The sequence below is a fragment of the Sander lucioperca genome, chromosome 3 (genome assembly GCF_008315115.2).
Source record: "Sander lucioperca isolate FBNREF2018 chromosome 3, SLUC_FBN_1.2, whole genome shotgun sequence".
In the NCBI taxonomy this organism is placed as follows: domain Eukaryota; kingdom Metazoa; phylum Chordata; class Actinopteri; order Perciformes; family Percidae; genus Sander; species Sander lucioperca.
In genome coordinates, this window is record NC_050175.1 from 17,360,541 (window position 1) to 17,370,538 (window position 9,998).

A 9,998-nucleotide genomic window follows, 5' to 3' on the forward strand; every position below is an offset into this window, starting at 1 on the left:
TTACAGCATACCTATACTCTGTGTGTCTGTGTGATGTGTAAAGTGTGTGTGTGTGTGAGTGCACGCTCTACATATGGAGCCAATGAGTTACATTTCCATTTCAAAGCGACGAGTCAGCAGCAGCAGAAGCTACTTTCATCCATTAATGTGATTTTAGGGAGAGAGTGAGACAGTGAGAAGAAATACATAGAGCCACAGTAATAATTACTCTCCAGGTTGGCAAAGGGTTGAGATTGTTTATTAGTGTCTCTTTCTGTGTTCCTCTCTCACTGACTGACTGTTTCCTTGTGTTTTTAGTCAAATTATGTGTACTCCACTTATCTGCTGAGCAGTCCAGTGTTTTAATACAGCTGTCACTCACATTAACAGGTTCACTGTTCTGCAAAGTGTGTGAGTGTTGCTGCAGACAAAGAATCACTTTAAAGAATAATGTGAGTGTGAGTGTTTGTCTTGGCCTTCAAAAGAAAAATGCTTAGGGTTAGATCGTTGTGTGTGTGTGTGTGTGTGTGTGTGTGTGTTTTACGGGGGAGTAGTGAGGGGATTATTTTGTGCTCACATGCCCTTTTGTGTGTAAATGTCCATGCGTAAGCTAAAAGTACGTGTGCCACTGTATCTAGACATCATGTGTTTGTGCACAGCTTTTCTGAGTGCAACCATGCGAATGCTGTACAAGCTGTGTCATATTAATGTTGTGCTGCAAGTTGAAAGTGAATGTGTTAGTCTTGAATTTGTTTATGTATGTGTATTAGTGTTTGCTTGTTTACACAAGTTTGTACGAGTGGGTAGGTACTTTTCAAGTGTGGAAGTTTGTATGTGCAAATGAGCACAGGCCCTGTGTACAAACATATAAAATATGTGGCTTTCATTGAGGGGGTGTTTATTGTTGGAGCTGTGGTAGTGTGTGTGTTTCTGCATATGCATGTGTGGTATTTGGAAGGTTTTTATGCGTGTCCACATTAACAGCCAGCATGTTTGTGTGTAAATCTGTTTATGCATCTTGGACTAAGCGTGTGTGTGTGTGTGTGTGTGTGTGTGTACTACTGAGTATAAATGCATTAGCCACAGGCTATTGTTGCTCCAGTAGCATCGTTCTTATTCTATCCATTTTTAATGATCGGTAATGGTCGTTAGCAATGCTGAACCTACATCATAAGGACACGGCAAAAAATGGTCCTATGTTGCACAAAGAGAGGAAGACAGAGGAAGGGAGAGAGGGGGATATAAAACAGGCGGGTGTTAATAGATGTTAGCTTGTTGGAAACCAACATCATAAGAGCGCTGCTGAAAAGGTCCCGTGGTACACTATGCCACTGCAGTACAGCCCTACAGGGAAGGCAGTGGGAGAGGGAGGGAAGAGGTGAGAAACTGGCCAGCATGCTGCCTGCCTGTCTGCCTGACTGACTGACTGTCAGTTTGATTTACCGACTAAATGATGGACTGGTTGTTAAGTTGATTGACTGACTTGCTGGCTTATTGGTTGTGTTACAGGCTGGCTACGTGACTGACTGAGGCAATTGCTGATTTGTTGAAGGCTTTTTACAAGCTACCTTCGTAATGGCAGAGCAGGAGGGGAAAGGAGAAATGGAGGGAAGGCAGGGCCTCTTAAGTGTGTGTAAACTCTACAAAAAGGTTTGGAATTAATTTCTAGAGTCCAAAGGCCAAGAAAGGTAATAACCACATAATGGCTGTTAAATTGTTTCTTGTTAAATTTAGCTTTTATTTGTTTCCATTAAAGACTACAATGTGCTTTATTACCAATGCTTCCTTGGGGGAAATAGCAGGATTCTATCCACCGAAAACCAGTGGAATCCAATCCGAGTAAATCAAATTCAATTGTATTAAACTAAATTAAATAAGATAGGGTAATGGAAACATTTGGGACAGTTTATCAATTCAAGCAAAAAAAAAGAAGATTAAAATGGTTTAAAACTGAAGCTCTGAGGCTTTCATGCCATGCTGACATCTCAAAGTGTAAACTGAGCAATATCGCCCTGTCAGCTGGAGAGGAAAGAGAGATGGATGGAGAGACTGAGAGAAATGGTGAGAAGTTGGAAAGGAGGAGTGAGTAAGTGAGTGAGGGAAGAGGAGAGGGGGTTAAGGGGGAAGAGGAGAAAGGGGAAGGAGAAAAGGAAAAGAGGAGGAGGGAAGGCCTTAAGCAGTCTGATAAGGAAATAATAAAGGAAAGGTTGTAAAAGGCTCCAAGACTCCGGCGTAGCAATATCACACACACACACACACACACACACACACACACACACACACACACACACACACACACACACACACACACACACACATTCTTACTCCTTTTCTCTTTCTTTTTGTCTCAGTAACACAAACATACACACACACACACACACACACACACACACACACACACACACACACACACACACACACACACACACACACACACAGCTGTATGTTGCAGTGTCCTTTACAGGCCATTAAATCTGAACAATGGCAATCGCATACTTCTGTCAAACAAATGATGGCTAAATAACACAGCTTCTCTGTCTGTCTTCCTGTCTGTCTTCCTGTCTGTCTTCCTGTCTTAAGTCCTGCTCTGAAATGTAAGCATGTAATGTTGGTCTGACTTTGTTTTTTTGAACAATTTGTTCTAATTCGGCCACATTTAGCCACGAAGACGGTGTCAGGGCCCTTTAGCACATCTTCAGCACATTAGACAATAAGCTGCTTCTATGAGGAGTTTCAAGTAGCGCTTTTTGAATTTCTAAAAGCAAGCGATTCTCTGTTCACTCACCCCATTTTCTTTCGTTCTCCACTCATCCCTTATCTCATCTCTGCGCCTTTTCTGTGGCCTCATGTCTTTTGCCCTCTTTTCATCCATGACTCTGATTCTTCTTTTTACAGTTTATGTATCATTTCCCTTCTCTTTCTTTTCCTCCTTGCCACTCATTTCTCTCAATTTTCTGCCTTTTCTCTCCCCCTTTAATTGCTCTCCATCTATTCCCTCACTGTCTGTCCTCTCTCTCTTCCTCCACGTCTCTTCATCTTTCTCTCCCTCTGTCTCTTTCTGTCCTTCCTCTCTCATCAACTTCCTCCACCGCACTCCTTCTCACTCTGCTCTCTGCTTTCATTCAGCGTCTTTTTCTCCTTCTCTCTCTCTGCCCTTTTGAGTCCTTTGATTAGGTTGTTGGCATTTTCATTGAGATGTCTATATGACTACTGAAATAACTCTCCGGTCACAGTCTCATCTGCCCTCTATCTACTTCTTCTCCTCTGTCTCTTCATTCTCCACTTCTACTCCCCAGCATTTCCTACTCCTCCTCTTCTCTTCACCAACCTTTTATTTTCTCGCTCCATTTTATCCTCTTCCTGTGCTGCTCTCTTGCTTCTCTGCCAATATTCCTCTCTCAGTATATTTGACTGTCTCTTCCTCCACCCTTTTCACAATTCTGCACCTCAGCTTCGCTATCTTTACCCCCTCGTTCTTGTTTTTGTCTGTTGTTTCATTCTCTATGCCCTTCCACTCTCATTTTCTCCTCTCTGTTTCCACTACCCTTTCCGTAGATCTTTTGTCTAAATGTCAGATGGCCACATCAGCCACTGTTGGTATTATAGACAGCTTTCTAGTTTGTGTCACAGAAAGGGACACAGGGGGAGCTAGAGTGAGATAGGGTGAGTGTGTGGTTGTGGTGGTAGGGGGGCCTGGGCTGACACTGCAGTTTTCTTGTGTTTCTGGCAGTGAAGAGAAAGAAGATGATGTCTGAAAATAGAGAGAACATGTTTAAAAATGATATGGGGTGTGGGGTGGGTGTAAGAGGAGTGAGTCGGCTTATAGAGAAGAAAAATGAGATAAGAGGAGTGAGAGGGAGAGGGAGGGAGGCGAGGAGAAAAAGACAGTGGAGGAGAAGGAAAGAAATAAAGAGAGAGGGAGAGCCTGCGTGTCTACATGCCTCTAATCTGTTGATGGTTGAGGGGAAGCAGACAATAAGCCATTATCTCTCCGAGACTTAGCTTCAGCTGCAGCAGTATGCCACTGCATACTGCAAGCGCCAAAGCAGCTTACAGTACAGTTACGTACCCAGGATGCACCAACAACCATACAGGATGGCTCATCAAGACAAAGTTTAAATAAGGAAGATAAGATATCAACACGCACAGCTTAATAATTATAATAACAATAATAACAATCAAATCTAATATGAAGATCCAACATGTGGGCGATCAAAGCCAAGTGTAGAGTTTGCATCTCTAATCAAGAAGAGAAGGTCCATATCTGATATAAACATCTCAGGAGATGCTTTTGACTGGTTTTCATCGTCAGGAATTTATTTCCTCCATGGTAGCCAAACATGTTGCATGAGCTGTCAGACACTTCCTCTGGTTTAACTGGGATAACTAAAGACTTTAGTGCTGACCAGAGATGTTCACAAGTCATTTTTTGGAGTGGAGTCACAAGTCTTTGAGCTCGAGTCCAAGTCAAGTCTCAAGTCTTTGAGGGGCAAGTTCAAGTCAAGTCTCAAGTCTTTGAGGGGCAAGTTCAAGTCAAGTCTCAAGTTTTTGAGGGGCAAGTTCAAGTCAAGTCTCAAGTCTTTGAGGGGCAAGTTCAAGTCAAGTCTCAAGTTTTTGAGGGGCAAGTTCAAGTCAAGTCTCAAGTCTTTGAGGGGCAAGTTCAAGTCAAGTCTCAAGTCTTTGAGGGGCAAGTTCAAGTCAAGTCTCAAGTTTTTTGCCACGAGTCCAAGTCAAGTCTCTGGCCATCTGATCTGTCCCTAATACTGCATTGTTAAATCTTATGAATTCAAAGCATGTCCTGTAGCTACCATCCATACAGTACAGTATCAAAATCAGTTGTAGGATTACTTTATGGGGTCTACTGCAATGCAATCTGAAGAAACACAAATTAAAACTGTTTCAATTCCATAACTGTAAACTGTAAACTAAAGTAATACTAAACATTTCTATCATGTTTTTGTTTTTCTGAAATAAAATGTGGGCACTGCAGCCAAGAGTGGATGTGAACTTGTGATGGGGGAAAATATCACGTATGCTTTAATGGAGCTAGCTTAATTTAGTTACATCCAGAACTTACACTGGGTCTCCAACTTCAAGTCTGTCACATCATATGGATACAACTAGAAAGGTACAATTTGCCTGTTCCCAACATTAGCACAACACTTGTGATGGTTAGCTTATTACCTGTGACGATATATGTTAAATTTAACGTCTCTTTCACATTGCAAGCGACTGACCTATTTGGGTGCGTTTTGAGATGCCTGATGAAGTTCGACGTTGATCCGGCATCATTTATCTTGGTGCCACACACCTTGCATGTAGCTGTTCGCTTACTACCACTGTTTACAAAGTTATTGAAAGCAAAACTAATGACAAAAGGCACATCTCCGGGAGGACTTGGTGTCGCCATCGTCAATGCATTTTTTGATATGTGAGTGCACGCACATAAGGCATACAGCATGCGTTACGTTGCACATTATGGCCACATGCGAGAATCATGATTTGAAGCCCGGCCTCTGGTATAAAGGTCCTGCTCTTGTAAGACAGCCACGCACTCTGACCATCTCCACATTACATTACATTTCCCACGAAGTGCATTTGTCGAAATGCATTTGTAGTATAGTGTAATTCCTAAGGGACACGGTTCAACGATTACAGTGTGCAAATTTTAAGGAAGAGTTTAATCTTTCTCAACAGAATGAGCAGGTGAATTCCAGCAGAGAGGTCTGATTTTGTGATTGATTTTAGTTATTGATTTGAGTTTTTGGTTTTATTTATTTATCGTTTAAAAACGCTTGAAAAATCTTGAGAGATGAGTATTGTACAGAGCAATGAAGCCAATGCTGAAGTGTCAAAAACTGCAGTTCCTCGATGGCCACTTGAGGCTGGCTTCAAAAGGGAGTCAATCCCCATAGACCCACATGTTAAAATGCCCAACTTTACAGCAGAAATAAACATGTTTATAGCCTGGTACAAAAGAAACGGTTTTGGTCTCTTTAGCTAAGTTTATATTTTATACAGTCCACAGACAAGCTCAGACTGGAAATAGACACACTGTGTAGTTCCTGTGTGCCAGTAAAAAAAGAAGAGTTAAAAAATAGCATCTAGATGGAAAAACTAATACTGTTTTCCATTGCCCTTGCACATTAGGCTAATGTTGTGCATCAAGAGCTGTAAAGATTACAGTTATCCCTGTATTCTAATTAATATTTAATATGAACCTGATGCACCTCCATATGCAGCTAAGACTGAATAATTAAAAAGTGAATGTACTACCTATTGTGGTTATGTTTTTTTCCGATTTTTATGACATCTCCAAAAATCTCCATTAGTTTGATTCTTTTCATTCATGAGATTTTGTCCTCGTCGATTACACGCTTTACACGTTACCTTCATATCCACAATGCTCTTTTTCCTTTTTTCATTTTTTCTGCACAAAAGAGGGTGGAACACTGAAGAAATGCAATTGCCAGGCTCTGTTTTCACCCTTAAGCCCTTACTCCTATTCACTGTAGTTGCTTTTTAAAAATGCCATCTTTTTGTAACTCTGATATAGCCCTTTTCTTCCGTAAGTGGGGCTGCAGAGTGGCGAGCATGCATGGCAAAATGGTATTTGGAGGAGGAATGGAGGATTTTAAGCTCCATAACGGTGGCATTAAATTGCCATGCATTGCAATTAATGTTGTGTCCACCCTCTGTAGGATGCACTACAGTCTACAGTGATCAAAAAGGATAAATGTCAAATAAATATACATGAAAATCCACATTTACTGTCTAATAATCTCTTTAAGGCTGTCCTTCTGGCGCTAGAAACAGGAGGGAGGCCAGATTTGACACCAATGCTGTTAAAAAGCTGACGTCACTGCACTGACTAAGACAGAGAACAGAGAGAGGTGTCACATAGCAAGCCCTCTCCTCTCCTCTCCTCTCCTCTCCTCTCCTTTCCTCTCCTTTCCTCTCCTCTCTGATTTTAGCAGGCATTTTGTGACATCCAGTAGCCTGCTGGTGTGGAGCTGTTTAGGGGGCATGAAGAGCTTTCTAAATGATGGCTAAATTTAACTAAATGACTTCCTCCACTTAGATCTGATATAATGTTCTCCCCTGCTCCTCTCCTCTCTCTGGATCTTTCTCTCACTGCCCCATCCTTTTTAGTTGTTGTCCTTTTTATCTCTCTCTCTCTCTCTCTCTCTCTCTCTCTCTCTCTCTCTGTCCTGATTGTGTGATTTCTATTTCTCAATCTCCCTCCCAACTTCTCGCTTCCTCGCCTGCCCATTTACCTTTTTCATTCTGTCTTCTGCTCCACCCTCTCCCTCCTCATCCTCTCGCTTCCTTTCTGCTAATGGTTTTGTTTTGTCTACTTTGTACTTGGGTAAAACTGTTCTCTGCCTAAATCTTTTCTCTCTCTGAAGTCTTAATAAGGTGGCTTTGCGGGAATTTTCTTTTAACATATTAGATAAGTCAGCTGGCAGTTGCCTTTCTGTCTGATCGATCAACTTTGTCCCTGTTTCTGTCTGCTGTCTGCAATAATGTGCCTTTGACTGGAAGCAGCGACTAATTAGAGGATAGATCTTTTACCTGAGAATTATGGTCAGAAAATTGGAAAAGGATAATTGCTTGTAGCTCAGCAGTCAATGGTGACTCAGGCAGCAAACCAGCCTGTCTTTGTGGTACTCTATTCATCCACTTACAACCTCTCTGCAGTAAAGCTTAATTACCTAATTTATATGTATAAAGTATATCACTCATTAGATTACCATGTATATCATGTTGCCATATAATTATGTCATGATATAATGTAATATAAAGTTATGTTAAAACTCTAATTTATATTACCTGATCTGCTGTATCCAATTACAGTATTTGAGTTCATGATTTATATATTGATAGTTTTACATATTAATGACACACAATAATATAATGATACATCAAAACTCTAATTTAGTTAAATATATTATTATTATTTTATGGACCCTTTAAGCTGCAGAAATGAACTCTAAATTATTCTATTAAACACAGATTCAGTATTATAAATGAATATAATCCAATATACTATGATATACAATATGATATAATGTAATATAATACAATATTAAATCTCCCCTGAACCAATTTGTTGTCCATCCTAACCTCAGTTGAATACCGCACACACATAAGAAATACATGTCTATTACTGAAGCTTATCAAGTGGGAGCTCACCAGGAGCAGCTGGCTAACAACACAACATCATAGCCTGTCATTCATGTATCAGTCATGGAAGTGTTAAGCTTTGGGGTATGCAAGATGATCAAAAAATAATGTAAACATATCCTCAAATAAAACTGTAATAATGTCCAGCATGTTTACCCTATTTTGTCATATAATAATAATAATAATAATAATAATAATAATAATAATAATAATAACAACCTTTGTGAAACAAAATAACGTGAAACATAACTTGACTCTTTATTTTTCAGTAAAAGTTAGAATAGTTAGCCAGTCAGAGTAGCTTTTACATTTTGGGAAAAATGCTTATTTTCTTTTTTTTCCAGAATTAGATGAGAAGATCGATACCCCTCTTATGTACAATACATATGTATGGAGCTGCAGCCCAGGGGTGATTAGTTTAGCTTCGCATAAAGACTGGAAGCAAGGTGAAACAGCTAGCCTGGCAAAAAGCTCTAATTGTTGTATCTTGTTTGTAAAACCCCAATCAAACAGAAATGTATTAATGGCCGGGTAAAGCAAAATCTGTGATTTCGTTCTAATCACATTATACATGTCAGAAAATACTTGTTGAAAACATGTGAGAAGACTGTAAACTGTGTAGTACTGAATTGTGAAGTTAGAACGTTAAAACCTGAAATCATGGTTCGATGATGCACTGGAGTGTTGTTTTGTTTCCCCTTTGTAAGCGATGCAGGTTTGCTATGTCCCACAAGCTCTGTTAGCTATTTTAGTCTAATAAATAGTAGCGAGTTAACGCAAATTCCTTTTAAGGCCACTACAGTTTATTGTGCGTTCTGTAATTTGGGCAGCGGGCTACACTGTAGTTTGGGAAATTAGGAAGCAAATCAATGCAGCAGTAACGTTGTGGATGGCTAGCAGAAACCGTAAAGCGCTCCGTGATAACATCCAGGAGATCACCAAACCTGCCATCTGCCACCTGGCTCGGTGCAGCGCAGTGAAACGCAGCTCCTGCCTGATCTACGAGGAGACCTGCGGTGTGCTGAAGGTGTTCCTGGAGCATGTGATCCGTGATGCCGTCACCTAACACCAAGCCTGTAAGAGGAAGACGGTGACCACCATGGATATGGTGTACGCCTTGAAGAGGCAGGGCTGCACCCTGTACGGCTTCGGAGGTTAAACCTGATCCTGAATCACAAATAAAAGGCTCTTTTAACAGATCAGTCACTCCTGATGCGTTCATGCAGTACACTGTGATTCCTTTCGGCATGAAGAATGCGCCTGCCACCTTTCAGTGCCTAATGCAGCGTGTATTAGGAGATGTCTAACTGCAGTGTGTACTTTGACAACGTGGTAGTCTACTCCAGTGATTGGGAGAGTCACATGTCCAGTCCAGTATAGAATAGAGAAACTAAAGAGAGGCTGGTCGACCTGGTGGGTCAGAATAAGTGATGTGGTGGAAATAATAATAATAATAATAATAGTGATGTACAGATTGGGGGAGAGGTTTCCTCTTATGGGAGGGGGTGTTACGTGCTGTGTTTTCCTTTGGTTTACCACTCTCTCCAGGTGTGCGCAACCTATATTATAACAGAGCCACACACTTAATCTAATAAAGAGAGACTTCCCGTTCTGAGTAACAGGCTTTATTACTTATTACTAAGACCCCCCCCAAAAAAGAAAAAGAAACAAACCTAGAGCAGAAATGGATAAAGAAAGGGGTCTTTTGAATGGCAAGTTCAGTTTCAAAGCCCTTTCAGATGGTTCACTCGACAAGACTAAAGTGATTTTGCATGTACTGTCGATGTGAATTGAGTTACCACCTGAGTACGGTACGATCGAGTCTCAAATAC

The 9,998-nt window shown here is 40.8% G+C and overlaps 1 pseudogene; it reads left to right on the forward strand.

The window, feature by feature from the left end:
• The first annotated feature begins 1,304 nt into the window (after positions 1 to 1,304).
• On the forward strand, positions 1,305 to 9,354 carry LOC116060726 (annotated as a pseudogene).
• Positions 9,355 to 9,998: the final 644 nt, after the last annotated feature.